The sequence below is a fragment of the Pseudorasbora parva genome, chromosome 4 (genome assembly GCF_024679245.1).
Source record: "Pseudorasbora parva isolate DD20220531a chromosome 4, ASM2467924v1, whole genome shotgun sequence".
In the NCBI taxonomy this organism is placed as follows: domain Eukaryota; kingdom Metazoa; phylum Chordata; class Actinopteri; order Cypriniformes; family Gobionidae; genus Pseudorasbora; species Pseudorasbora parva.
This window is the reverse complement of record NC_090175.1, coordinates 33,206,761-33,231,494: the sequence shown is the minus strand read 5'-3', so window position 1 is coordinate 33,231,494 and position 24,734 is coordinate 33,206,761.

The following is a 24,734-nucleotide window of genomic DNA, read 5'->3' as shown; positions in this document are numbered from 1 at the left end:
GCTACTGCTAAGGTTTAGTCAAATACAGTAGTCCATAAACCGAATTATGTCCTCATAAACTGCAAGCACACACACACAAATGTTGACAGGCCACTAAATAAAGTACATCCCAGATAGCAGTCAAACAGTGAATCAGCGTTGAATCAATGTTAATGCATCAACTAAAATATCATTGAATCAATGTTGAGATCTCAATGTTGAGAATGTTGATTTTTCATCAGGTTTGCACCCTGAAATAATGTTATTTCAACGATGAAAAATAGATCAAGATGGGCTTAAAATCAATAGTTTTCCAACTAAAATTAAACCACTTATTTAAGTGAATCAATGTTGAATCAATGTTAATGCATCAATCAAAATATCATTGAATCAATATTGAAATATAACATTGATTTTTCATCAGGTTTGCACCCTGAAATAATGTTATTTCAACAATGAAAAATAGATCAATCTTGCTTTATGTACAGCAGGATTCTATGCCAGTTAATTTGTCTCTTTATTTTATTCATTTTAATCAGAGACCATGTGTGGCTGCAGTCGATATGATTTTGCATCAAAAAGTCACTCAAAGTAAATCACATCCTTCAGTTTACATGCAAATGTATTTATTTATGCCCCCAAAGTTACAACAGGAAATCTCACATTGACTTGAAACAATTACATCTGAATTTATGACACAAATGAGAAGAGCCTGGAAAAACATGACAACGTGCATCTGCAAAATGGAAGTAAATACAAATGTAAACTTGCCAATAAATACAGAAATGACACAGTACTACTGAAAGAAAGAAGGTAGAAGAAAGAATAAAATACTCCAAACTAAGGGGGTTCCACCATGAGCAATGTCCCGAAGCCTTTCAGGTTGTAATGGAGCCAGTTCTGCACCGTCCCAGCAAAGATAAACTCTGATGCCTCTTTTTATCAGCATTCACAGCATCTAAAACAACAAGAAGTTATTAAATATTTGGAAATGTGATTTATTATACATCACAAATATAGCCTACTACAAAATTAAGTGAAACTTGAAATTTTATCAAAATCTTGATATCCCAGTTAAAACGGTAACATTAAATTCAGGACTATTAATGCATTTTAGAATAGACTTTAAAGGACCTGCAGACGCACAATGAATGAAAAAGCAAAGCAGACTATATCCGGTGTTTTATCTAATAATATTATTGTATTTAATAGTAAATAAAGTGTGAAAAAGAAACAAGTAAATGAATGACCAAATAGCTAAATTAAGAAAATAAAAGAGGAGCTGTATAGGCTACATGGTGGTTTGGAAGAGTTTTTTTTTCCATTTACAACACGAACTGGAGGCACAACTGTTTACTAAATTTCTGTAGTTTGATATAGCTGCCTACAGAACTTAAAGATCTCACTCTTTTCTTTTTTTGTGCATTAAAGATTAAACTGTAATGATGTAATTGTGATCTGCTCTCGTGATGATATCGTACAGCTGAAGCAGAGCTACGAGCTGATTGTATTTCCCCTCACAGCGCTAACAGGTCAATCAGTTCTAGTTCTGCTTCAGCTGTGAGGTACTCTCACGAGTGGCGAACACAATTACTGACAAGCCAGAAATTCTGACAAGTCAGAATACGGACGCAATTCACAGTGTATATGCCAATCTTAAGGAAAAAACAATGAATACAAATATGATATGGTTTGGTGAAAAACAAACTGAAACTCAATGTATTAAGATTATCCTGGCCGTTGGTTGTGTAATTTACGAGGGCGCTCATGTGACTATTATTAACATTGCAGTTCACTAAAACTCGCTGAGGAGAAGCACACAAGTTGTAAAACATAAAGATGAATAAAAACACTAAATTAAAATTGAGATGAATTTTATAAATATATTTTTGTAGGCCTACTTACCTCTAAAAAACATGGTCGTTGTCCTGTGTCTTTTTCGCGATTGAAGTCTGTTCAGCTGCGCTTGCTTTGGTTGATTGGTGGATGTCTTGAAGGTGTGCATTACCGCCACCTGCTGGATTGGATTGTGGCGCATTCGATAGGGACACATTCTAAATTCTTTATTAACTCTGTATTCTTTAGATAAATAATGAAATACATGTACATTCTACATGGTTTAAATAATAATAATAGCCTACATTTTTATTTATTTAAAACTGATAGACTAAATTTATGGTAGAAGTTCTTTGTTTTTGTTTTATTTGTTTTTTACATTTTTTATTATAATAACATGAAATGTTATTAATGATAACATTACATGCCAGTAAGCAGGAAAATAATATACCTTTTAAAAAGATTCATAGTTTGTACAGCTTTCTTATTGGAAGAGTCAGAAATCAAACATGCATACAATTTTAACTCTTCCAGAAAAATTTAAAGAAAGGCTTACAATTACAAAATTTACATTTATGTATTCTTTGTTAATCCACACACTCGTTGGTGTACTCATTGTATCCTTTGAGGATAATACATGTGCTCACATTCACACAAATGTAGCCAATTGATTTGGACTTGCCTTAACATGTTGAATAATGTGACAGATAGATTGACCGTAAGCCTCACCGGTGGAGAATTAAGATGACCAAACATCAGCATTGATTCAATGTTTGTCTTTTCAACACTGAAAAGCATGGAATTATCAACATTGATCCAATATTATTTAGCAGTGAATTTTCAACATTGGTCCAGTATGGTGTTAGCATTGAATTTTCAACATCGATCCAATATTACTTAGCATTGAAATTTCAACCTCAACCAAAATGATGATTCTGATGGAATTTCAACATTGAATCAATGTCACCATGCTATCTGGGATACCACAGAGACGGACGTCCTGCTGTTGCTGTTTCTCGTGTTCTATTTCAGCCTCCGAATCTGATTCTGGATCATATCTGTATTAGCCGAATCTGATCGATAGCCATGGGTTTCTCCACGCTTGAGGACGTCACCACTTTGTGCGCACTCCTCATTCTTTAGCTCCGCCCCCACACAATATGCCTCCAGGCACTCGTTTTTTTCCGGAAAGACTCTGTACAGCCTATATTTCTTTTATAAATATAATAAAACTAAAGACTTTTCGGAGATATGAAGGATGCAATACTACTCTATAGGTACTCAAGATTGACATGAGATTGGCTGAAACTGAGTGTTTCACCCCCCCTTTAATGGACCTAAGATAAAACTAACAATGATCAGTATTTCTTAACTAACATCACCAAAAACATTATACTTTCTGTAACAACTGTAGCTATTGCTCAATCTTAGTTAATGCATTAATGAGACCTTATATTAATTTGTCACCTGTTGTTCTTTATAGCCTAATTCTTTTGCACTTTAATCTGTTTAATCTGTTTGAAAATTGTACTTTTACAGCTACGAAAAAAAATTAAGAGACCACTTCACATTGATTTCTTTTAATTTTTTCCAGAGCTGTATATATTTTTGGTGCATTGTATTATTGTATTTAAACATTCAGTTGTTTTTGTTATTACAAAAATAGTTCTTAAAGCTGTTATGCTATGACAACACTTTTTTGCAACTTATTTCAATATCATGATAATATCGTATACCGTGATAAAAGCTTCGCAATTAATCACAACATGAAAAATGTATATAGACACATGCCTACTCGCCACTAACAGTCCACCAGGTAAGGGAGATAATGCCGATGGCTCTACTGTCACCAAGGTCTCTGACAGCGGTCCAACGATGTTGACGTACAGGTGACTGTTATAGGGAATTGTCGTCACCTGAGATCCTGTGTCTAGCAAGCAAGTTCACTTCCTTCCCCCAACTTTGACATGTGCAGTGCATTTCATCCCTATCAGTTCAGCTGGTAACTTCAAAGAACTTCCGACATTAGCATGCCTGTTAAAAACATATCGATGCTTAGGGCTTTGTTTCTTTCTCCCAGTCTCCATCCACCCAGCGACAGAGACCGCTTTTAATTTAAAGGCACTGTGGTAGTTTTATTTTGAAGATCCCACTCAGCTTGTCTTTCTCTCAGTTTACATCTTTTCTCTTCAACTTTAGGTGGATTCGGGGCATTCTCACAGTTGACTGCTAAGTGACCATCCTCTCCAAAGCGAAAATAATACCATGGGCGAGGTCGGTTAGTGCTCGCTTCTCCATACTGTGGCCTCCCATTTGCCCTTCCATCGACTTCCCTCGCATTGGATCTACTCAGACTGTTTCTCAGATGAGAGGACCTTTCAGGTTGGTTTCTCTGTGCACCAGAAGTAGCGACTTGGATTTTAACAACTTGGCTTTGAAGCGTAGAAACCTCTTTCTTTAGACGACCAACCTCGGACGTTTCGGGGCAGTGAGTTTTACCCTTCTGCTTAGAGCCTTTCTGATTAGGTGTAGCGAGAGCTGGGGAATCAGTGTCTTCCTCCAATGTGCCGGCAAAAAGTAGACTGCTGGTGTGATGCTGTACGCAGTTTAAGGGGAATGGATGTAGAGGTTAGATCGAGCTCAAAATCAAGCCCGACCCTACCCGAGCCCGTGCACGTTGTGTCCGAGCCTGGCCCGGCACATTAACTGTAATTATGAGCCTGAGACCGATTTAAAACTGACAATTTTTTTAGATGTGGGCGTTCTGACCAGAACGAGCCTGCAATGAGCAAAGCGCAGCGAAGCGGACTGGTGAGACTCATATTAAAACTAACATTGATCAACTTAAATGAGTTGATAACATTGCTGTTTTCTCCACAGCTACTCTACAGCCGAATCAAATTTTGTTGCAATATTTTTCCTGTTTAACACTTTGAAGCTGCTTTGAAACAATCGTCATTGTAAAAGCGTTATATAAATAAAGTTGACTTGACTCGGCTCAATAATCCACAGGCGCGCGCTCATGAACAGCTCACCGGTTAACTGATGTTTGCTCAAATCCAGCTCAGACATTTATCTATAGCTTTCTTTGTTTTAGCCATTAAACAATGTGTTTTTTCCTTCATATTTATGTTTAAATATTATAATATTATTTTTACATTTCATCTGATTATGATAAGTGAAAAGATGCGAGTAGGTCAGAAATGATTTTGGTGGTTATATTTAGTTTAATATTAAATTTTGTTTTGTAGAAAGCATTTCTTTCGTTTTTTTAAAATTGTATCTTAATTTTTGAAAAAAGGTTTCTTAGGCCAGTTGCATGTATTTAATAAATAAAAAGCAAATAGCAGACTATAAACGTGACATGAAGTCGTGGGAGTGATCGCTTTCATTGCTCATGAACTGGAGCACGCGTCTCATTAATAAACCGAAACTCAGCAGGCTACTTGTAAAGCCCGCCCAAATCGTCCCAATGGAACCTAACGATGGCGGGTGAAGGTCGCTGCACGTTCTATGTTTTCAGTTGGGCATAAAGAATTTTGTTCCAATTCTTCTTAATTTGACTCCATTTAATCATAATTTAGAATTTTGGTTAGAATGCCAATTGGTTTTTTGGTCATTTATATTTCATAGTTTACGTACACATTTAATTATTCCATTTAACCCTTTTTTGAAATTATGTCTGTTCGTAACCTAAATAATTCCAGACCAAGTCAAATCAAACAAAGTGTAACAATTTATTAACAGTCAGGGCGGCAGTGGCTTAGTGGTTGTAGGTTGTGTAGGTTGTCTACAAACTGAAAGGTTGGTGGTTCAATCCCCGGTTTCACCTGACCAAGTGTAGAAGTGTCCATGAGCAAGACACCTAACCCCAACTGCTCCTGACGAGATGGATGGTGCCCTACATGGCTGACATCGCCGTCGGTGTATGAATGGGTGAATATGAGGCACAATGTAAAAGCGCTTTGGATGGCCATAGGGTCTGTTTAAAGCGCTATATAAATGCATTTATCAAGGTTACATAATGCTGCATGGGTTAAAACTTCCAGCATTATGGGCTGACCTGAATACAGTATCGAGCCCTGAGCTCTTTGCAACATTCCCTTAAATATCCAGAAACAAATATACAAACTCTTTCAAATGTAAGCATGAGTTCACAATGGGAATTTGCATTAATCAAGACTTGTATTGATGCAAAGGCCAAATGGCTGAAAGCCACACCCACCATACTAAGACAATATATTTCTAAACTCTTAAAACATTGATTATCTTTTGGTTAACTTCTGTGGGGATGAGATCTTTGTACCAGTCGCACTGAGACATTTCAAATGATATCAAACACATATAATACTGTATCGTGTGGATTGACATTGTAATATAGAGATTCTGGGTGTATTTTCAGTGATCTCAGCATGAGAGAGGGAAGGAATTGGGGGAGAGGGAGTCAATAGGGAAAGATGTAGATTAATTAGCTGATACTGAGGTGAGACTTGCGTCTCCAGTGATGCGTGAGGGACAGTTCAGATGTTAATTTCCCTTTATTTTCTTAGAGAGTCCTTGTTCCTCCTTTAGATATTTCGGCATCTACTAGTTTTTTCAGCCTTAAACTACTTGCCTCACAGACATGAGAAATATGCATATAGAAAGCTTGAAATGTCCACTTTTAAACAATACGATTCTAAGATATTTCATAAACATATATATAATTTCTGATTATAGCATAGCTTTCTGCCCACTCAAATAGACTAGTAAAGCAGGCAAATGATTTAAAAAAAACAAACGCTTGATCAAGGACCCGGCCCTACCCGGCCCAAGGATAGTGCTGGCAAATCTCGACCGACCCGGATTAGGTTCGGGTTCGGGCAGAGAATCTAAACTCTAAATGGATGGATGCTTGTTCATACCCAAATGCTTCCTCATTCTCTCTTCCTTTGATATTTGTTTTTCCTCAGCTGTGCAGATGAGAATTGCTAATTCAGCAAAAGGAGGTGGGTCTGCTTTTCTCTTTTCGAGCTGCAGATCAGCTTTCAGTGCATTGTCCCAGCAGCCACGGCAGAACTAACTCAACAGACAGCGGTCTCGTTCACTCTCTGCAACACCATCCTGTCTGATGGTAGTACTCAGGATTTCGTGCAATCTGTGAAGGTAAGCAAATTACTTTTCACCAGGATTCTGCAGGGTGCTTGGCTAATAATTCGTCTCCCTCCTCCACTGAGGCACAGAAGGTGACTTACACTCTTCCAATCGCTGAGCGGTGCTTGTCACACATGTTCAGAGATTCTAAAGGCTGATGCTCAAGCCCAGGGTCTGCTCTAGGTGATGCATCAGTTCTCATGCCACTCACCCGTATCAACTCCCGTTGGAGCATATCTTGTAGGGATTCTCCATTTACAATGCAATTTCTCCAAATACTCTGTGGGAGCGCTACTGACAGTGGGAGTGTAAACACTACTCGGTGTGCGCACACGATACACTGTGTATGGATCAGTGTGGCTTACTATGGTTAGCGGCAGGTGGGGCTCAATGTTGCACATGGCAGAATTGTGCGAGAACTCAACTACTGCGCTACGATGAAACTCGTGTTATGCCACTGACAAGCACTACATTTTTCACATTAACAATCTCTCATTCCACAACATCCATTTCTGTCATCCAAGTTGACGCTGCACCCTCCCTCCTGGCTGGCTCGCCAAAGTTGTAGCATGTGTGTCTGGTCTGACATGTCACACTTGCATACGGTTCAATATGGGCCAATTGATCAGAAGAAAAGATGCGACTACTGGAGAGAGGGAGACAACACAGCAGGTAGGTGAAAGGCAAGTTGTTTACTCGTTGAAATCTTGTATTCTTAAATTACAATTTGCTTGTTGTGTGCAAATCTCAAATACTGTCAAACAACAACATACAATGTATGATGATGCTTGTAATCAAGGTGTCTCACATGTACAGGTGATCACAATTTTCTCCAGAAGGAAAAAAAACCCCAGCCAAGGCAATAATTTTAATCTATCAAGGAAGTTTGCGGTGCTTTGCTCCGTATATCAGCTCCTCCAAGTTATCACATTTTCCAGAAATCACAGTCTTTTCATTGCATTCACTGTAACTTTTCTCAGAATCTTCTCTTTCAACGCAAAGTTTTTGGTGATCACTCAGCATGCAGCTGCTCTGTCTGACTCGTTTGCTCCCTCCCCCTTTCTGTTTCCCCTGACAGCGGCAGTGTCCCGGCCACCGCGTGAATGCGCTGCTACCATTGGCTCGTTGGAGTGCCTGTCACTGCAGCACAATCAATGATTGGACAAGACATTTTTCCTTCTAAAGCACTTGTTTTTTCTCTCTTTTTCTCTTTCCTTAATTTTTCCATCTTTAAACATATCTCTTGACTCCTTTAATGGTTACCTGGATCACCCGGGTTTCACTATGCCTTTGTGTTTACTCATTTAGACTACCCTGAAAGACTTAGAACCTTTTGACCAACGTCTCTGATCCTGACCATCCAATAACGCAGTGTTTAGAACCTTGGGGTTCCAGCAACACAGTATGGGTTCGAATCCAGACCTGACAGCAAGACTGAGCCAAACAAGATATGGACCTGGCAGATACTGAAAAGATAGATTCATGGAGCAATTAGCAAACAGGGAGTTTTGCTTGGAACACATGAGACACAGCTCCAGAGATTGACAGAGGCTGTGAACCAGATTGGGGAGTCACTGCAACAACTACAGGTACACTTTCCTCGAGAACCTGTGGTACTACCAGCACCAGAGACCCCACCATTAACTGCCGTAATGCCGCAGGAACCAAAGATTCTAACCCCTCAGCACTACGATGGGAGGCCTGCTACCTGCAAGGACTTCCTTACTCAAGTGTCACTCATCTTCGAACTCCAACCAGCCATGTTTGCTTCTGAGAGGGCTAAGATTGCATACATTATCTCCTTTTTGTGTGATTGTGCACTGGATTGGGCCTCAACTCTCTGGAGACAACAGTCCCCCATCTACTCTGATCTAAAAGTGTTTACAGATACTATTCAACAAGTATTTGACCATCCAGTCAGTGGCTGTGAGGCAGCCACGAGACAGTTAGATCTAAATCAGGGGCATCAATCTGTGTCCGACTATGCCATTGAGTTCTGTACTTTGGCTTCTGAGAGTAAGTGGGATTCAGAGGTGCTCATTTCAAACTTCTATCGTGGCCTTTCTGGAGGGGTTATGGATAAATTAGCTAGTAGAGATTGGGGTACAAGTTTGGAGGAACTCATAACTTTGGTTGTCTGAATTGATAACCGTATTCATGAGAGAAGATAAGAATGCTGCACTACCTGAGACATGCTAATGTTACCATCCCTTAATGCCCCAGAGGTTTCCCATTTAACTCCAGAGACAGAAGAGGAGCATATGCAGCTGGGTAGGGCCCGCCTTTCACCTAAGGAGAGAGAGAGAGACTCATGAGAAAAGGTCAGTGTTTCTATTGTGGTGGCTCTGACCACTTGTGCTCTTCTTGCCCTGAGTTAGTGGTAAAAGCCAAGGCTCGCTAAGGGGAGTCTGGTCCTTAGCGAGTGGAATTCGCTGCTCAGTTTGACACTCCTCACTCCCGTTTACTGCTGCCAGCTACTCTAACTTGGGGGAGAGCAGCAATGAGAAGACAGTAACTTTGAAAGCATTTGTAGATTGTGGTGCAGCAGATAACTTTATGGATATTAATTTGGCTAAGAAAATGTGTATCCCCTATGTGACTTACTCTTCGTTCTGGAAGGTTGAATTGCTTGATGGCAGGCCGATAGGGTCTGGAATGGAACCGTTCCTTTATGCTTGACCATTGAGACTAACCATCATGAAACCATCTCTTTTTATCTGATCAAGTCTTCCAGAGAATCCCTTATTCTAGGTTACCCTTGGCTACGGCTTCACGACCCTCAATTCTCCTGGACCTCTGGAACTCTCCTCCGTTGGGACTCTGTATGCGCTGATTCCTGTCTCTCTCTGGCTTCTACTGTGGTCGGGAGTAAATACATTTTGGCAGCTGTTAAGGGGGTGAGTGCCAGTGCCTTGAATAAGCCACAAGATTTAACACTCATGAATATTATGACTTGAGAGAAGAGTTTAGCAAACAATGCGCTACTAAGCTACCCCCTCATAGACCATACGATTGTGCTATTGACCTTCTTCCTGGCACACTCCCTCCTAGAGGTCACCTATATTCCCTCACTGCCCCAGAGACTAGGGCCATGAATGAATATATCCAGGATGCTTTGAGTACTGGTTTTATTCGCCCATTCCCTGACCAGCTAGTGCTGGGTTCTTTTTTTGTCCCTAAGAATAATGGTACTCTTAGGCCCGGTATAGACTATCGTGGGCTCAATAAAGTGACTGTTAAGAATCGCTACCCTCTCCCGCTAATGTCATCTGCTTTTGAACTGCTCCAGAGAGCGAAAAATCTTTTTAAAGTTAGATCTACGAAATGCGTACAACTTGGTACGAATAAAGGAAGGAGACGAATGGAAAACAGCATTCAGTACACTAACTGGTCACTGGGAATATCAAGTCATGCCTTTTGGGTTAGCTAATGCCCCAGCAGGGTTTCAGGCCTTCATCAATGACGTCTTGAGGTTTTGATGTCTTGTTGAATCGTTTTGTGTTTGTCTATTTAGACGATATACACATTTTCTCAGACTCTCTACAGGTACAAATTCAACATGTCCAACAGGTCCTGAGGAGGCTTCTTGAGAATCACCTTTTCGTAAAGCTTGAAAAATGTGAGTTCCATGTGCCCCAAGTTTCATTTTTGGGCTATGTCGTTTCACAAGAATGCATCCAGATGGAACCGATGAAGGTATCTGGCCCGAGCCTAAATAAAACACTAAAACAGGTACAAAGGTTCCTTGGGTTTGCCAACTTTTACAGGAAGTTTATTCACAATTTCAGCACTATTGCTGTGCCCATCTCTACTCTTACTAAGGGATCACCCACTCATATCCACTGGACTGCTGAGGCTCAGCAGGCATTCGACAGGTTAAAGGGACTGTTCTCATCTGCCCCTATCCTGCAACATGCAGACCCTGAATTGCCATTTATCGTGGCGGTGGATGCATCATAAGTTGCATTTGGAGCAGTGCTCTCTCAAAAGTCTATCACAGATAACAAGGTCCATCCACGCTCTTTCTTTTCCAGACCCCTGTTGCCAGCAGAGAGAAACTATGATGTGGGTAACCGAGAGCTCCTTCCTGTAAAACTTGCACTAGAGGAGTGGCGGCACTGGGGCTAAGCATCCTTTTGTTGTGTGGACAGACCACAAAAACCTGTCCTAATTACAGCAGGCAAAGCGCCTTAACACCCGAGAGGCCAGGTGGGCTCTCTTTTTTACCCGTTTTAATTTTGTGATCTCTTACAGACCTGGATCCAAAAATGTTAAGGCTGATGCATTGTCACACCAGTATGATTGTTCCCAGAAGGACCATTCCCCAGAATTCATTATCCCCAGAGACTGCATTCTTGCACTGGTTTGCCGGTCCATTGAGGATACTGTGCGTGAGGCTTTACATGATATACAGATTCCTAATGAAGTCCCAGCAGGATGCTTGATTGTGCCCAAGGAAGCAAGATCTGAGGTCCTCCCCTGGGGTCATGTGTCTGCCCTTGCTGGACATACAGGAACTAATAGGACGTTGGATTTTATTCGGAGACTCTTCTGGTGGCCAGAGATGACAAGAGCGGTCAGATCTTTTGTACAAGCCTGCCCAGTCTGTGCTCAACAGAAATCCTATAATCAGCACTCTGCCGGCCTTCTACATCCCTTGCCTATCCCACAACGCCCTTGGTCACATATCTCTATGGATTTTATCACGGGGTTACCAGCATCAGACGGTAATACTGTTGTACTGGTGGTGGTGGACCGCTTTCCTAAGTCTGCACACTTCATTCCGAACTCCCTTCTGCCAAAGACACTGCTGATCTTATTCTTCAGAATGTTGTAAGAATCCATGGAATTCCAGTAGACATTGTTTCGGATCAAGGTCTCCAGTTTATGTCTCGTTACTGGAAAGCATTCTGGTCCCTGTTTGGTTCTTCTGTCAGTTTCTCCTCAGGTTTCTACCCTCAGTTGAATGGCCAAACAGAATCTCATCAGCCATCCTCCTGGAGTCGTTTCTTACGATGGGAAGAGCTGGCACACAACATCTTACGAAGCTCCTCCACAGTTCTGACTCCATTCAAGCATCAATTTGGATTTGAGCCACCATTGTTTTTCAACCTAAAAGATAGAGGTTAGTGTCCCTAATGCTGAGAGATTTGTGGAGCGCTGCAGAAGGACATGGAAAAGGGCTCATGTAGCCTCATGTAGCCTTGAAGAGTGCTTCCACCCGCTACAAGAGGTATGCAAAAGGTATGCTACAAGAGAAAGAGGGCAACTCCACACATTAGAATCAGACAAAGAGTCTGGCTCTCAGCTAAAGACTTGCCGTTAAAGGTCAAATCCAAGAAACTTGCCCCAAGATTTGTTGGCCCATTCAAAATAATCAGATGGGTCAACCCTGTTACATACCAGCTTGCCCTACCAAGATCTTTAAGAGTAAGACGTACTTTTCATGTGTCCCATTTGAAACCCATATTAACCTCTCCTTTGTCTCCCCGCACCCCCGCCCCTCCAGCCCCTCGCATTATAGAAGGTAGTCCCACATACACAGTGAAAAGGTTGCTTGATTCAAGACGCCGCGGCGGTGGCTTTCAATACCTGGTCGACTGGCAAGGTTATGGGCCCGAGGAATGTACCTGAGTGGAGGGGGGTGGAGGGGGGGGGGGGGGCCCTATCACACCACGGTCTGTTCAGCAGAGGGAACTTGTGAGCACAAGACCATCCACATCTTCCTAGTTCACTGCTCATTATCAGTTCAATGAAATCACCTGTGCCTAGCTTGTTAGTGTTAACAATTGTATATTTAAAGACTTGCATTTGCTTGTACCTTTGCTCAGTCTAAAAGTTCTCTTGCCTAGCCTATGCCTTTGTGTTTACTCATTCAGACTACCCTGAAAGACTTTGCAGAGACCCTTTTGACCAACATCTCTGATCCTCACCGCCCAATAGCGCAGTGGTTAGAACCTTGGGGTTCCAGCAACACTTGGGGTTCGAAATCCAGACCTGACACACTGAGTAGCACCTGAGTATGCATGGGTAAGACTTAAGTTGTCTAGAGAAATAAATCCTTTAAATGTAACGAAATTCAATGCAAAACAATAATGAAAACTATAAAATGTCAAATAAACCCAAATTATAGTGCCATTCATTAGATTTCAAACAATATTTATTTTAAAGCATAAACAAATTTAGGCCAGCCTTTAAAGAGAAACTAGAGGTGTTCTTCTCTCATTCTGCACGAATCCAAATGTTTCTACATTCGCACTTGGATGCTAAAGGATTCATTAATGCTTTGTGTCCTGGTCTAAAACAGCATTCCCATGAGCAAAATGTGTTTGGAATAACACCACTGCACTGTAGAGCAATAACGATTGTATGCAACAGACAATATTTATAAATTGAGCCAAATAACTTTTTCAATTGAAATGTTTGGGTGAACTAACTAACACTTTAGGCCATGACACACTAAGCCGACATAAAAAAAATAGTGACATCAATGGTGTCATGAGTCATTTGTATCTGGGCCAAAAAGTTGAAACACACTGCAAAAGCTATGGCCAAGGGACAACCCCTGCCAACAGGGGTCCGACTATTGCTAACAATGGCCGAAGGTTGGCTTGAGCCCCGTTTCCACCAAAATTACCTGGAACAATTTGTACCAGGAACTTTTTTTTACAGGAATGAACTTTCCTCTCTTGTCAACATTATTGCCTGGTGAGCGTGGTGCGCGCTGTCACGTCATGTAAGGACACACACTCCAATGTAATTGGGTCAGGTCATTTACATGCTGAAAAATAGACTGCGCATGACCAAATCCACCGCTCAATCGATCTGTAAAGCCATGGCTAACTTAACTGTGCCTTGCGATGTGTTTACATTGTTGCCAATCCAAAATACTAAAGGAGTTGTGAGTTGTTACATGAACATAGATGATCAGTTTTCTCCATACTTTGCAATTCATTGGTGATATTAGGCTTAACTTACTTAAATTGCCGTGTTTTGGTCTGAGGTCAGTAGTATCGTCTGTTTGTGTCGTTTTTTTATTTTTATTAAAAGCTGCTAATAGTTAACCTTTAATTTGAGTCATTTTGCATTAGTATATGGGTCTATATAGGTTAATATATCTATATCATATAAATTAGGAAAATAATCCCTTCAGTGATGTTTACAGAAGACAATAAAGAACATAATATGCATTTCTACCAAGAGTCAAGACATTGCATTTCTATTAGGGCCTACATAAAGAAAGAACTACAAACAAGTGTGGTGAAACGTTATAGGGGGGTGAAATGCTGTTTCATGCATACTGAGCTTTTTACACTGTTAAAGACTTGGATTCCCATCCTAAACATAGACAAAGTTTCAAAAACTAATGTTGGACGTTTGATGGAGTATTTCTGTGTTAAAAATACTCCTTCCGGTTTCTCACAAGTTTCGGAGAGTTTTTTTCGAGTATGGCTCTGCTTGACGTGAACAAAGCGGAAGGTCCTTGTATGGGCCGTACGGGCTCTTCTCCCGGTAGGGTGCGCGCGCGTGACTAGAGCGAGAGAGGAAATGCACGCCCATAAACACTCTTTCAAGGTGCAGATCCAGTCATCCGTGAACACTTCTGACGCGCCCTATGGTCGCGCCGCGCTCCACTTTATTCCTATGGGTGACGTCGAGCGACTTCAACGCTTCAGCACAGCATTCCGGAAAGGCAGCGCTGCATTTGAACCGATTTGAACGCAGAAATGACGGGAAGCTTCACAACATCGCTCCAGTCTTGTCGCAAAGTGGATCTCCGCCGTTCACTGCTGTCAGGACTTTACCAAATCATACCAAAGAAGTGTGTTTTTGACGGAGCGGTCCCAGCGATAAAGGTTCGTTCCTGCTTTGGAAGCAGCCGGCGAGTAAAACTCCTTCAAATGTCTATGTCGTTGGCTATCGTCACGTGAGTAAACATCAGTAAACGTCACGATCGCGTGCTTCGTCGTTCCAATGTGCTAACGGACTCCATTGTTGTTCTATGTATAACGTTACACTAGTCTGACGTGCAAAACCGTTTTGCTTGCTACTGCTAAGGTTTAAGCCTAGTTCACACTGCCCGATTTTTGCCCCGATTTTGAGTCGCCGACAGGTTTTGTGAAATTGCAGACAAATGCCCGAGATCATAAGCAAATCGGTGCTCGTGCACGCGAGTGACAATCACGCAGTGTGAATAATCAAAGACGCGATCAGAGAGAATTGCAGACGAGTCGCCGACACCCATGAGATATTCGGCATGCTAAATATCTGGAGCTGTCGGCGATTGAAGCTCCTGCTGTGTGAACAGCGTTCTGAATGAAAATTACATTGGCGATGACCGACAGCCAAATGAAAGAGTGAGATAGATGGTAGCGGGAGGTTCAGGGAGGAGTTATAGAGCAGAATATAAGTATTTTACTAGATATATTTACAATTCTATCAAACAGAAACAAAGCCCAAACATTTGCACATCCAGCCACAGCAGCAGCACATTACAAAATTATTTATTTACCTCAAACTGTCTTTGCAGAACACAATCCTGGCTCCTCCTGTCTCTCCAACAATTTCTTCCGCCATAATATTTTTTCTTTTTCTCCACAAATCAGCGCGCACACAATTTGAAGCAAACTTTGTGCAGTTTATTATTTTTAATAACAATTCCAAGTCTTGCACGAGAACTCTGGTCTGACGCACGTGTGATCTCGCGTTGTTTACTTGTCACATCGCACGTGTAATTGGGAAACGTAGTTTGCACCGGAGAGAGATGTCGGCGATTCTTCCTCTTGTTCAGTCATGCTGTGTGAACTCCTCTGTCGTCAAACCATCGTGCAGTGTGAACACAGCAGTGACTGAATGATACCCCAGATAGTCATGCAGTGTGAAAAGAGCAGTGACCCGACGAGTTCAAAAATCATGCAGTCTGAACTAGGCTTTAGTCGCATACAATAGTCCATTAACCGAATCACGTCCTCATAAACTGTGAGCAAAGACACACAAATGTTGACAGGCCACTAAATACAGTACATACCACAGAGACAGATGTCCTGCTGTTGCTGTTTCTCCTGTTCAATTTATTTCAGCCTCCGAATGATTATGGATCATATATCTATTAGCTGAGATCGATAGCGATGGGTTTCTCCACGCTTGAGGACGTCACCGCTTTGCGCGCTCGTCATTCTTTAGCTCCGCCCACACGATACGCCTCCAGGTGATCGTTTTTTTCCGGAAAAGACTCGGTACAGCCCATATTTCTTTTTTAAATATAATAAAACTAAAGACTTTTCAGAGATATGAAGGATGCAATACTACTCTATAGGTACTCAAGATTGACATGAGATTGACTGAAACGGAAGCCCCTTTCACACTGCGATTCCGGCAAATACACGGATAATGCGACCAGGCATTTGTTCCCAGGCCGCTAGATTTGGTCCATTCACACTGCCAGCAAAATGCCGTAATATGTGCGCTTTCACACACAACGCTTAACGGTCCTGGGTCGAGTTGACACGTGCGGCATTAGTTTTGGCTTTTGTTCACACAGCGCTCGTCCCAGGTCGAATACCGCAATATTACTAGGTCCCCGACCCAGGTCAAATTCGGTAATCAATCCCGGGACGTGGTAGCTTTCACACAGAAGGCGACCCGGCAATGTTCCGGGAATATTGCAGGTCCGACGTGCAGTGTGAAAGGGGCTTGAGTGTTTCACCCCCCCCCCACACACACACACACACACACTCTCTCCCCCTCCCTCTCCCACACACAGACACTCTCTCTCCCCCTCCCTCACACACTCTCTCTCTCTCTCTCTCTCTCTCTCTCTCTCTCTCTCTCTCTCTCTCTCTCTCTCTCTCTCTCTCTCTCTCTCTCTCTCTCACACACACACACACACACACACACACACACACACACTCTCCCTCACACACACATACTCTCTCACACACACTCTCAATCAATCAATCAATCAACTTTATTTATATAGCGCTTTTACAATCACGATTGTGTCAAAGCAGCTTCCCAGTGTCAAACAGGATAATATTGCAACAAAATTAGATTTGGCTGTACAGTCGTTCTCGAGAAAACTGTCATGTTATCAGCTTATTTTCATTCATCATATAGCGACAATGTTGGCAGATCTGTATTATAGTTTATAGAATTAATTAAAACCTAATTCATACATTTTATTTGTATAATTAGTTGAATAATTTTGATCATAATTTTAGTGTCCCCAATTGAGCAAGCAAAGCCAAAGGAGACAGTGGCAAGGAACCAAAACTCCATCAGGGCATGATGGAGAAAAATAAACCTTGGGAGAAACCAGACTCAGTCAGGGTGCCAGTTCTCCTCTGGCCTATTAACACACAGTGTATGATTATTATTCTGGCAACCTTACAGGTCAGAAATCATGTTAGATCGAAATATTCAAAATTTCAGGGTATCACAGAAGAGACAGGTTTATTTAGGATGGTGCATCGATTTAACAAGAGTATGAATACTTGAAAAATCGGAGTTATTGCGGCGGAGACAGGTTTTTTGAGCATGAAGTGCCGGTGAGGAAAATTCAGAGGAGACACCAATTGACACGGTCTCACACAGTTGATTTGAATAATGAAAGTTAAAATGTTCTATGTGTATGCCATAGTAAAGAGATGTGTTTTTAGTCTAGATTTAAACTGACAGTGTGTCTGCTTCCCGAACAATGCTAGGAAGACTGTTCCAGAGTTTAGGTGCTAAATAGGAAAAGGATCGACCACCTGCGGTTGATTTAGATATTCTAGGTATTATCAACTGGCCAGAGTTTTGAGACCGCAATAGACGTGATGAAGTATAATGTGTTAAGAGCTCGCTTAAGTACTGGGGAGCTAAACCATTAAGTGCTTTGTAAGTAATAAGCAAGATTTTAAAATGTATGCAATGTTTAATAGGGAGCCAGTGCAGTGTTGACAGAACTTGACTAATATGATCATACTTCCTGGTTCTAGTAAGAACTCGAGCTGCTGCATTTTGGACTAGCTGGAGTTTGTTTATTAAGCGAGCAGGGTAACCACCCAGTAGAGCATTACAATAGTCTAGCCTTGAGCTCATGAACGCATGTAATAACTGTTCAGCATTTTGCATTGAAAGCATGTGCCGTAATTTAGATATATTTTTAAGATGGTAGTTCCTCACTGACGACGAGGGCCAAAAACAGCAGCCAGAAAAATGGTGCGCAGCTGGAAGAAAACAAACCTGGAGGTTTTTCGCAATTTGTGGAAAGAGAGCATGATGGCATATAGAAAGGCCATAAAAAACTGCTAGATCTACTTATTTCTCAACTCTTTTAGAAGAAAACAAACACAACCCTAAGTATTTATTCGATACAGTGGCTAAATTATCAAAAAATAAAGCTTCAACTTTTGATGTTTGTAAACAACACAGCAGTAATGACTTTATGAACTTCTTTATTAGTAAGATTGATAATATTAGGAATAAAATTATAACCATGCAGCCGTCTACTACATTATCACTTCAGACAGAGCATTGTAGTGTCACTGAGGAAAAATTACACTCATTCACTACTATAGGAGGAGAAGAATTGGCTAAGCTTGTTAAATCATCAAAATCAACAACATGTATGCTTGACCCGATACCGACTAAGCTATTAAAAGAGATACTTCCAGAGGTCATAGATCCTCTGGTTAATATCATTAATTCATCCTTGACATTGGGATATGTACAGAAAACTTTTAAGTTGGCTATAATTAAACCACTTATTAAAAAAACGCAACTTGATCCTAAAGAATTAGTCAATTACAGGCCAATCTCGAATCTACCGTTTCTATCAAAAATACTAGAAAAGGCTGTGTCTTCACAATTATGTTCCTTTTTAGAAAGAAATGGTATATGTGAGGATTTCCAGTCAGGATTTAGACCGTATCATAGTACTGAGACTCAATCAATCAATCAATCAACTTTATTTATATAGCGCTTTTACAATCACGATTGTGTCAAAGCAGCTTCACAGTGTCAAACAGGATAATATTGTGACAAAATTAAATTTGGCTGTACAGTCGTACTGGAGAAAACAGTGATGTTATCAGCTTATATTAATTTATCATATAGCGACAATGTTGGCAGATCAGTATTATAGTTTATAGAATTAAATAAGACCTAATTCATATATTTTATTTGTATAATAAGTTGAATAACTTTAATCATATTTTTAGTGTCCCCAACTGAGCAAGCCAAGCCAAAGGCGACAGTGGCAAGGAACCAAAACTCCATCGGGCATGATGGAGAAAAATAAACCTTGGGAGAAACCAGACTCAGTCGGGGTGCCAGTTCTCCTCTGGCCTATTAACACACCGTGTAAGATTATTATTCTGGCAACCTTACAGGTCGGAAATCATATTAGATCGGATTATTCAAAATTTTCAGGGTATCACGGAAGAGACAGATTTATTTAGGATGGGGCGTCAATTACACAAGAGTATGAATCCATGAAAGATCGGAATTATTGCGCCGAAGACGGGTTTTGAGCATGTCGTGCCAGTGAGGCAAATTCGGAGGAGACACCATTTGACACGGCTCAGCAGACACTCCAGGATGCGTTGGTCATGTCCAGGCAGGTCCACCATCCGATCCGGACAGGGCCCAGATCCGGGATAAACCTCGGGATAAACAGAGAGACTAACATTAGCGTAGATGTCACTCTTTTTATGATGTAACGAGTACATCAGGTGTTATGGGAAGTGTTCCCGGTTCCGGCTGACCTAGTTAATGCAGCCTAACAATCAGTCAATTGAATTGAATAATGAAAGTTAAAAATGTTCTATGTGTATGCCATAGTAAAGAGATGTGTTTTTAGTCTAGATTTAAACTGACAGAGTGTGTCTGCTTCCCGAACAATGCTAGGAAGACTATTCCACAATTTAGGAGCTAAATAGGAAAATGATCGACCGCCTGCAGTTGATTTAGATATTCTAGGTATAATCAACTGGCCAGAGTTTTGAGACCGCAATCGACGTGATGGGGTATAATGCGTTAAGAGCTCGCTTAAGTACCGGGGAGCTAAACTATTTAGTGCTTTGTAAGTAATAAGCAAGATTTTAAAATGTATGCGATGTTTAATAGGGAGCCAGTGCAGTGTTGACAGAACTGGACTAATATGATCATACTTCCTGGTTCTAGTAAGAACTCTGCAAAAAGCTGCTGCATTTTGGACTAGCTGGAGTTTGTTTATTAAGCGAGCAGGGCAACCACCCAGTAGAGCATTACAATAATCTAGCCTTGAGCTCATGGTTGTATCTCTCTATTAGTGTTACTCGATCATAGCGCTGCGTTCGATACTGTCGATCACAATATTCTTCTGAATAGAATCGAAAATTATGTTGGCATTAATGGAACTGCTTTGGCATGGTTTAAATCGTACTTATCTGACCGTTATCAGTTTGTAGCAGTAAATGAAGAGATGTCACACCGATCACAAGTTCAGTATAAGCTCCACAAGTAGTAACCGAGAATACTGTCTAACACTTGATGACTGCTCTGTCAAGCCCTCGTCGTCAGTGAGGAACCTGCGTGTGCTCTTTGATACCAATCTTTCATTTGAAAGCCACGTTTCTAGCATCTGTAAAACCGCATTCTATCATCTTAAAAATATATCTAAATTACGGCACATGCTTTCAATGCAAAATGCTAAACAGTTAGTACATGCGTTCATGAGCTCAAGGCTAGATTATTGTAATGCTCTACTGGGTGGTTGCCCTGCTCGCTTAATAAACAAACTACAGCTAGTCCAAAATGCAGCAGCTAGAGTTCTTACTAGAACCAGGAAGTATGATCATATTAGTCCAGTTCTGTCAACACTGCACTGGCTCCCTATTAAACATCGCATACATTTTAAAATCTTGCTTATTACTTACAAAGCACTAAATGATTTAGTTCCCTGGTACTTAAGCGAGCTTTTAACACATTATACTCCATCACGTCTATTGTGGTCTCAAAACTCTGGCCAGTTGATAATACCTAGAATATCTAAATCAACTGCAGGCGGTCGATCCTTTTCCTATTTAGCTCCTAAACTCTGGAATAGTCTTCCTAGCATTGTTCGGGAAGCAGACACACTCTGTCAGTTTAAATCTAGACTAAAAACGTCTCAGGTTACGTATGTAACCCTAGTTCCCTGAGGGAACGAGACGCTGCGTCGAAACGCTGTGAGAACGCCTCTGCGTTAATGCGTCGTGAAGCGCCTGTAGAACCATTCCATCGGAAAAAAGATCGATCGTCGGCGTGATGACGTCATCGACCGGAAGCTATAAAGCGTCCGTGAAAACAAACAGGAACTAACTTCTGATAAAGCCTGAAGTAAGTGATCACGGACACGCCGGGAGTATGGCAGAGCGACGCAGCGTCTCGTTCACTCAGGGAACTAGGGTTACATACGTAACCTGAGACGTTCCCTTTCGGGGAACTCGAGCTGCGTCGAAACGCTGTGAGAACGCTTATACCCACATCGCCATAGGACCAAGTGTCTCGTATGTGTGAAGCCGAAGCGCACACGGTTACGAGAGAACCTGTGCCCCTACTGTAGATGCCAGGTCTAGTTCGTAGAACCTGACGAAGGTAGACGGAGACGACCATCCGGCCGCGTTGCAGATATCGTGGAGGGAAGCCCCCGACAAGAGTGCTTTTGAAGCAGCCATACCCCTGGTTGAGTGCGCCCGGACAGCCAGTGGAGACGGCTGCCCGGCCGCTTCATAAGCAAGTGAGATGGCCTCGACCACCCACTTGCTCATCCTCTGCTTGGATACTGGAGCCCCCTTCTTAGGGGGTCCGAAACAGACAAATAATTGCTCAGATTTTCTCCACAGGGCAGCTCTGTGGACATATGTATCCAGTGCCCTCACAGGACACAGCAGATTTAATCTTTCCTGGTCTGACGTCTTAAACGGAGGAGGACAGAAGGCTTTTAGAGTGATGGGGCCCCGTGGGCTCGTAGGAACCTTGGGGACATAACCCGGCCTGGGATGTAGAAATGCTTTCACCATCCCCGGCGCAAACTCTAAACATGAGGGCCCTACCGACAGGGACTGAATATCTCCTATTCTTTTAAGAGAAGAAATGGCCAACAAGAAGATGGTTTTCAGAGTGAGGAACTTATCCAAACCTCCTCCAGAGGTTCGAACAGTGGTCCAGACAAGCCCCTCAGAACAATGGCCAAGTCCCATGCTGGGACCCTCGAGTGCATAGCCGGCCTCAACCTTAAAGTGCCACGAAGGAAGCGTGTAATTAGAGGGTGTCTTCCCAAAGACACTCCACCGAAAGGGACGTGGAAGGCACCCAAGGCCGCCACGTACACCTTTATTGTGGAGGGGGTCAACCTTGCCGAGAACCTTGCCTGCAAGAACTCCAGCACTGTACCAACCGGGCAGTTAACTGGGTCCCACTGGCGTTCTCTGCACCATGCTGAGAAAAGTCTCCATTTCAAAGCGTACAGCTTCCTCGTGGACGGAGCTCTGGAGTGTAGGATGGTCTCTACGACCTCGGCCGAGAGACCCTCCTCTATAAGCCTAGCCCCCTCAGAGGCCAGGCCCACAGTTTCCACATCTCCGGGCGTGGGTGCAGGAATCTCCCGCCCGCCTGAGAGAGTAGATCCCTCCTGGTCAGAATCTCCATCGGAGAGCCTTCCAGGAGAGATATCAGGTCCGAAAACCATACTCGGGTCGGCCAGTTCGGAGCCACTAGAAGTACCTGGGCCCCGTCCCGGCGTACCCTCTCCAGAACTCCTGGAAGCAAGACAATCGGGGGGAAGGCGTACAGAGGCAGCCTCGGCCACTCCTGTACCATGGCATCCAGCCCCAGCGGGGCCGGATGGGTCAGAGAAAACCACTGCGGGCAGTGGGAATTCTCCGCCGAAGCAAATAGATCTATTTCTGCTTTCCCATAAACCTTCCAAAGGAGCTCCACCACCTCGGGGTGGAGTCTCCATTCCCCGGGCCTCGGCCCCTGTCTCGACAGGCTGTCTGCTTCCTGATTCAGGGCCCCCGGGATATATACTGCCCTGATTGACAGCAATTTCCCTTGGGCCCACAGGAGGATCCGATGTGCCAGTTTGTCCAATGGACGAGACCTCAGACCCCCCTGGTGATTTATATAGGTGACCACGGACGTGTTGTCTGTCCTGACTAGTACGTGGTGGCCCCTGAGGTCGGGCAGGAACTGTTTCAATGCAAGAAACACTGCGAGCATCTCTAGCCGATTTATGTGCCAGTGCCGCTGATGTTCCTGCCATAGACCCTGGGATGAGCGACCACTCATGGTCGCCCCCCAGCCCGTGAGGGAGGCATCTGTCGTTAGCGTTACGCGACGAACATGAGCCCCCAACACGGGACCCTGAGATAAAAACCCCGGGTTTTTCCACATGACCAGAGCACGTAGGCATCGCCGCGTGACTTTGATCGTGCGGAGCGGATTTCCCCTCGGGGAGAACCCTTTCGTTTTGAGCCACCACTGCAGTGGCCTCATGTACAGTAGGCCAAAAGGTATCACGTTGGACGCTGCTGCCATGAGACCTAACAGTTTCTGGAACTGTTTCACAGTGACGGCTCAGCCTAGCTTCTGCTCTTTGACGGCTGCCAGGATCGATGCTATGCGTGTCGGCGATAATTGCGCCCGCATAATTACCGAGTCCCAGTTCACACCTAGAAAAGTGGTTCTCTGAGCCGGAGAAAGCACACTCTTCTTGGCGTTCAGCCTCAACCCCAGCTTCGACATATGGGCGAGAACAGCATCTCGATGCTGAACCGCCATCTGCTCTGTATTCGCTAGAATCAGCCAGTCGTCGATATAGTTCAAATGCGGATGCCCTGCAGACGCAGCGGCGCCAGAGCTGCATCCACACACTTGGTGAACGTGCGGGGTGACAGTGCTAGACCGAAGGGAAGTACACGATATTGGTATGCCTCTCCCCCGAAGGCAAACCTCAGGAACTTCCTGTGATGTGGAAGGATGGAGACATGAAAATACGCATCTTTGAGGTCTATGGTGACAAACCAATCCTCCGATTTGACCTGCGCTACAATCTGTCTGAGTGTAAGCATCTTGAATTTGAGCTTGGCCAAGGAGCGATTCAATAGCCGCAGATCTAATATCGGGCATAAGCCCCCATCCTTCTTCGGCACGATGAAGTAACGGCTGTAAAAGCCAGACTCCCTGCTGGGAGGGGGAACCCTCTCTATAGCCCCTTTTTGCAGGAGTGTCTCTACTTCCTGTGCCATTACCAGAGTCTGCTCCGGGCCCACCTCTGTAGGTAGGACACCGCAGAAAGGAGGTGGCCGACTTCTGAATTGAATGGCGTACCCCTTTTCTATTATCTGCAGGACCCAATGAGATATATTTGATAGACGTTTCCACTCGTCTAGAAAATCTACTAAGGGAACCAGCCTCTCGAGGGCTGGCCTCTGGTGTATTTTGAGCAACAAGTACAGTGCCCTGAAGCGGCGGACCGGCAGGGAACGACTGACTTGACTGCTCGGGGGCCCCCCGAAGGGGGTGCGGACCACCCTCGGGTGGCCCGCGGAGACCGACTGCGCCCCGGCATTGCGGCGGGGTTGGCAGCGCGGCCCCCCGAGGGTGCCGTAGGGAAACGGGTACCGTAGGCAGGGGTAAACACCGTTTCCCTACGGGGGGAACCACCCTCAGCGTCCTGACGCTTCTGGCGTCAGGAGCGCTTCGACGAGGCCTTCTTGGCGATCAGGACTGTCCGCAGATCAGCCCTGCCCCTCGAAGGCCTCGTCTGAGAGCGCCGC